Consider the following 6,710-nt stretch of genomic DNA (forward strand, 5'->3'; position numbering starts at 1 on the left):
AGATTTATTCAAATAAGGTAGGGTTTATATTATATTCATTTTGAAGAACCAAAACCGACCGTATCAAACATAGGCAGCATGTAGCTTTGCACAGTTGTTGCACCATATGCAATCCGGGCAGATCATGAACAATATGCACCGTGACTTGATCAAGATTGAAGGGAAATGGAACCCTTCCATTCAAACAAACTTCTTTCTACATCTTAAAATTATCAAATATTAAATTTAAATTATTGAGATCCCATGCAATTTTTTTATAACTGTTGAGGATTTTAATCTGCGATGGAGAAGGAAAAGTATTATAAATTAATCTCACCAATGTTATCAATTGAAAGAATAATGCCAAACATTTGGTAAAACAATGTGAGAAATTTTTTTAGGAGAACGAACAGCTGTAGGGTACGTTAATCCAATATATTGATGTTCTACGTTAATGACAGTGATACTGATATCTAATTGCCAAGCATCTAACCCTTTTTACAATTAACCGGATGTATTCATTGCATGATACTCATTTGAAAATAAATGTCAACGACGTAAAAATGAATTGTGTTATATATCGGTTAAACATTTGATCTAGTGAAATCAATGTAATTTGATCAGAAAACCAGTCATTCTCTTTATTCTGAATAAACTTAAAAGTTATAATAATAATAATAATAACAATAATAAAGATGTTGATTATATCTTGTGTTAATATTTTGTCTTTCTTTTACAATTATAAAATTAAATTTTAATTTTGATTACTATTTTATTTATTTTTTTACACTTTTTTTTATCATCTATTATAATATATATTATTTAATTATCATACGTATAAATATAATAGTTACTACAATAGTACACTTCAATTATAATATTAAAACTAAAATAATAAAGTATTTATTTATGTTATAATAATTATTTTTACTATAATATAAAAATATTTCATTAAATCAATAATCAAAACATCAGTTTATATTACTTCACTGGTCATTAGATTTAAGTTAAATGAAAGGTTCAGATTAAATGTAAGAGTTTTTAAATTTATACTGATGTAAGAAAATCTTTCTATATATATATATAAAGATATATGAAATTATAGTTTATATTTCAATAAAATTTTCTACGATCAATCAATAATATAATAATAATTAGTGGTAATAGCAAGTATTCATGATAAGTAATATAAATTAACTATTAATAATATTTAAATAATTTTTCTTAATTTTATATTTACACTACTTAATAACTTTTTATAAAATGCAAGAATAATTAATATAAATATTGAATAATTTTATATTATTTTTATAATTATGTAAAATTTTATATAATTTAAATATTTGTAAGTATGTTATCCAAAATTTTACTTTTACTCATATTTTAAAACACATTATTTGTTAAAATATAATAATACGATGAAATATCTATCAGTTTTGTTTTAATATAAAATTTTATAAAATTTATTTATTTAATAAAATAATTGAATTGGTAAATCTTGCATTTCCTAATATATAATTTATTTTCTAAAAAAATTTATGAGGTATCAATTTCTCGTACAATTATTTTTGTATACTCTTCTTTCACATTTCTAATAAAAAGAACTTTTATAATTATTACCTTATAATTTTTTTAGTTGTATCATGTTGTTTACCTCTTTATAATATTAAATATATAATCTATATTTTGAATAGCATTTTGGTCGACTCTTCTCTCATTTTCTATGCATGCTATTTTTATATCCAAAATTTTAATGTTTTATGTTCTTGATTAAAATTGTGTTCTCCAATGTATGCTTTTAAAATGTGCATAGAATACGAGTTTCTTTTGATTATCTGGTAATGTTTTAAATATTTTTAAATTTGAAATCTAAAATACATTTCAAAACTCATTTTCAATCTTTCATTTAGATCTAATCCTTTTCATCAAAATCTATCTTATATATACTATGAAATTATATTATAATAGTCTCAATTTCATTATTTTCTTACCCATCATGAGTAAAAAGAACAATCTCTTAATCTGGATAATCAAGAGAAAATCTAACAACTTTAAGAATTTTATCTCATTTGAATTGATCTCATTCATTCCACTAATATCTTATATTTTGGTCTCATTCTTGTTATAATTTTTATACTTCATTGAAAGAAGACAAAGATTTGAATGAATAAAGAATAAACCTTTAACTTGGAATTTAATTCATTTCTTTTCAAGGAGTAGATGAAGAAATATGCATTACAGTTTCTCTTACAACAATAAGAACATAATTGTGAAATGAGCTACTAGGTGATGGATTGAAGTTTAGGAATTGCAGCTTCATACATGTTCCATCATTCCTTTGGTTGTAAGTTTCACCTATCTCTCAAGGAATCAAATTAGTTTTGTAGTAGCATCTACCATTTTCTTTGAATCCGAAAAATAATTCTTCAAATATTTCTTTTTTCCTAAACAAATCTCACTATCCTTTTGCGAACGAACTCAATTTGGATCTTCTTCAAATTATTGTCTGTAATAATACCTATTACAAAAATACATGAATTATAATTTTAACATAATTGAAACTTGAAATAAAAAAAATAATTTTGACATTGATTAAATTTGCCTAGGATTAAGTGAATGAGCCAACTAATAAAGTGATGTGTAACTTTTTAGTTCATTTATCAATTAAGATGTTGTATACCACTTCATAAAAAGATAAATATTGAGTTAATTTCTTTTTTGAATGTTGATATATTGTCACTTTTACTTGCTCAATCATAAAATCTTATTTTTCTTAAACTAGATGAAGACTTGACTTATCAATATTACAAGAATGAAACATATTATATATAGGCTTTGTAAAGCTTAAAATGTAATAAACTTGATCCAAACAAAAGTCATTCATAATTGTTTCCTTCACAAATGTAGCCTCTTAGACATCATCTTTCTATAGTGTGACGTGTTCACTAATTATCATGGATTGAAGACATTGCTTAATGATTCTCATTTTCTTTTACATCATAACAAGTGAGGTAAATCTAGTATCAATAATAGCCAATAAATTAGAATGCACAAATCTAGTCTCAGTATTTTTTTTTTTTGATGTGTAAATATTCATGAGAATAAGATTTAATATGTGCATTACACATGGTATCCAAAATATATCAGAATGAATAAATTCAATAATTAAACTTACAATCTTGTAAACAAAGGTATTATGAGTAATTATTTGGACAATATTTTGTAGTCCAACCTCATCAATGATTGACAAAATTAGATTGACAATGTTATGTTTGTTCTTGTATTCACTAGACCCACAACAATCTTTAAAAATATCAATTCTAAATATGAGGTTATCATAAAATCAATTAATAATGTGCATCAACTTAACCATTAGTAACTATACTTATACTTTCTTCTAGCCAAGTGTCTTTTATATATTAAAGCAGCCTTAATATGTTGGCATTTTCTCTTTTGAATAAATTAGTTCTTACAACATTATAGCTTGTGAAAAAAAAATATTTAAGATAAAAGTATTTGCAACTTAAATAACAACGAAGAATGACAAACAATTGAATAAAATAGCTTACCTATTTTATATGTTAATTAAATTCTCACTTACTTAATTATTAAATGCCTTTTTTTGATAGTCTTCTTTTCTTCCTATCCACTAGTAAATTTAAAATTGTAGTTCCAATACATAAGAAAATTTACCCAAATTTTAATTTTTCATTATCCTTTTTGTCAAATGTGTCATTTTTGTAAGATATTCATGACACTTTTAAATAAGTTGCAATTTTATTTCTTTTTTCTCTCAATAAATGAAATCCCACTCATCTAAAATATGAAATTTTTATACTTTCTTTCACAATAGTTATAACATCAACTTATATTTTCTTCTCTATCTTTCAAATGTTAAAGATTGTATCTAAATTGTTTACTCCCTTCCAAACATATTATTGATTGTTGTGAATCTATCTATATATTATAATAAATTAATATTAAACAAATACATTTTTTTTACTATACATCTTTTTATTTACTATAATATTATAGTCTATATTAATTATAAATATTAAAAAAATTTTAAAAGCTACAAAAATTCAAAACAAAACATAATTATAATATATTAGTGTTTATGAAACACATAAATCAATATTAATATTATTATAAAAAAAAAACTAAAACGATGACTTCATCTACTCCCTAAACAAAAGAAGATGACAAAATGTAGGCACTAGGCAACATAGCAAAGCAGTGAAAGCACATACCATAGAACACGTAACAATAGAAACAAAGTTTGAAAGTAGAAACGCATATCAGCAAAGCAACAAAGTCCACTGGTAGAAATGCGTATCAGAAAACCAAGAGTCCACAAGCATATACGCGTATTAGAAGAGCAACAAAGTCCGCAAGCAAAGCACACAACGACGAACGAAGCACGCAAGGATGATTATATATTATTATATACTACCATAAAAAAAGAAATAGAAAAAATAGAAAATAAAAAATAGAAGAAAAAACACACAGACAGAAAGTTTAATTAGTGGAATACAAGTATCTGTTGCACCCTCTTGTATCTGATACCCATATCGATATATTTTTGGTTCAATGGGTACATATCTGGTGCATACCCGATGCGTACTTGCACCCTTGCATCAAAGATGTAAGCATTTCTATCCAGTTTATTCTAAAATTTAAAACACCATAATAACTTGATGAGTGATCTAGTTGTGATCTTGTCAATTTTGTTAAAGCTTATACAATTATATACATCAGTAACAAGATTTTTCTCTCTTGCTCCTTGATGGAAAGAGCACTAAGAGTAAATAGGGATCCTTACCTTATATAATAACAATAACCTTAGTTTTCACTCATAAAAGGCCTTAAGATCTCTACATTATATTAATATTAATTTTTAAATAATAAAATATTAATCATAATAATGACTTAACACACATAAAATTTTTCATACAATATAAAAATTATTAAATCAATGGAAAAAAAAACAGTATTTTTTATCATGTAGATATACTATAATCAAAATAGTATTAAGTATTAAGTCCTCCTAATTAAACCTGTTTACGAGAACTTTTAAGGCTTTTTTTTAGAGTTATGTTTTGAAGAGGAGAAGAGACGAATTAGTGGAGTTTAATTTTTTTAGAAATTAATTAATTTAAAGAAGGTAAGGGATTTTTCTAAATCCTCTAAAAACTATCTTAAACTTAATTTTTTGAATTAATTTTGGGATTTTTTTAAATAAAATTATAAAATAATTAATTTGCCTATGATTTCTTTCTCAATCCCTGCTCACTATTAGGATTCTATCTCTTTTTCCCTCTTTCACTCTCTCTCACTTTACAAATTATCTTTGATTTCTTTCTTTGTTATAATAGTAATTATTTTTTATTAGAAAAATGTAATAGTAAAAATCAAAATACAAAACAATTTTATTATAGTGAAAATACAATATAAAATAATGTTTATTTATATTTTTTTATCCACGGAGAGAATGTAGTCTCTTAAACACACATTTATTTTTCTAACGTCTCTTAAACACTTTAAATCAATATTTTAAAAACTAAATATCAAATAATTTAGGTTTGTAATTTTGAAGTAATATTAGTACAATCTTTTTATACACCATTAACAAATTATAATTATGTCATTAAAAAAAATTACTACAAAAATTAAAATTTTTTGCTCAAATAATAATTTATAAGTAAATAATAATATATTATATTATTTATACATTTTGATTCAATTTATAATTTATTAATTTTTTAAAAAATAATGAAGTTTATATTTTTTAAAATTTATTGTATTAATTACTATAAATAAATTTAAATTTATCAATCACCGCTTTAAAACTAATTTTCATTTTCAGCATTTCATTACCCTGCTATAGAGTTGACCGTGCATATCTCTAGAGTCTAGTTACTAAAAACCTAATTGTCATAAAAAATTATCTACCTACCTGTCGTGGAAGAAATATTCAAACTATATTTTTGGAAAATCATTCTCATCATTGTTGGACCTCCCTTAATTGTTCTATCTTTTTTTTGGTTTAAAACTATATTTAGATTCTTTGTAGTTTCTAACCTCTATATATATAACTCAACTTTCCTTCTTTGACTATGTTCAATCGAATACCTTCAATCTTTAATAAAATATTATTTGATTGTCTTCTTTAAGCTTTCTCCACTTGCTACATTTATTCTTTAATTGAATCTTGTTCTACACAAAAAGAATAAATAATATAGTTGAATTTCTTCATCTAATGGAGAGAGAGGCAAAATTCATTCACCTTTGGAGTGAAGTTGCACCATCAGTTCTATTATCTTATCAACGTAGATCCTCAAGATTCTTGAAGAGGAGACACAAGGGTCTCATTTTTTGCATAAGGGTGTTGTTAGTTCGTTTCCTTTGCTACTATTTGGGTTATTGTACATCTTTTTGTACAGAGAATTGTTTTGAGTTGGTGTTTATAGAAAAATATAAAAAAATGTTGGCTTATTATGAGTAACAATTAAGGTGGAATTAATAAAAAAAATCCTTCCTTTCTCATGTCAGATGCAACTTAATTGTTGCTAGTAAAAAACCTTGTAAGCACTTGAAATTCGAAAATAACTAAAGCTTATCAAGAAGAATATGCTAAATTTATAGTATATTAAATTGCATATTACTAAAAATAAAAATTTAATGTTAATTAATAAATTGCATTACTAATATTTTTTGAAAATCTGAATTTA

The sequence above is a fragment of the Abrus precatorius genome, unplaced genomic scaffold (assembly GCF_003935025.1).
Source record: "Abrus precatorius isolate BTA unplaced genomic scaffold, Abrus_2018 Scaffold4, whole genome shotgun sequence".
Lineage (NCBI taxonomy): Eukaryota > Viridiplantae > Streptophyta > Magnoliopsida > Fabales > Fabaceae > Abrus > Abrus precatorius.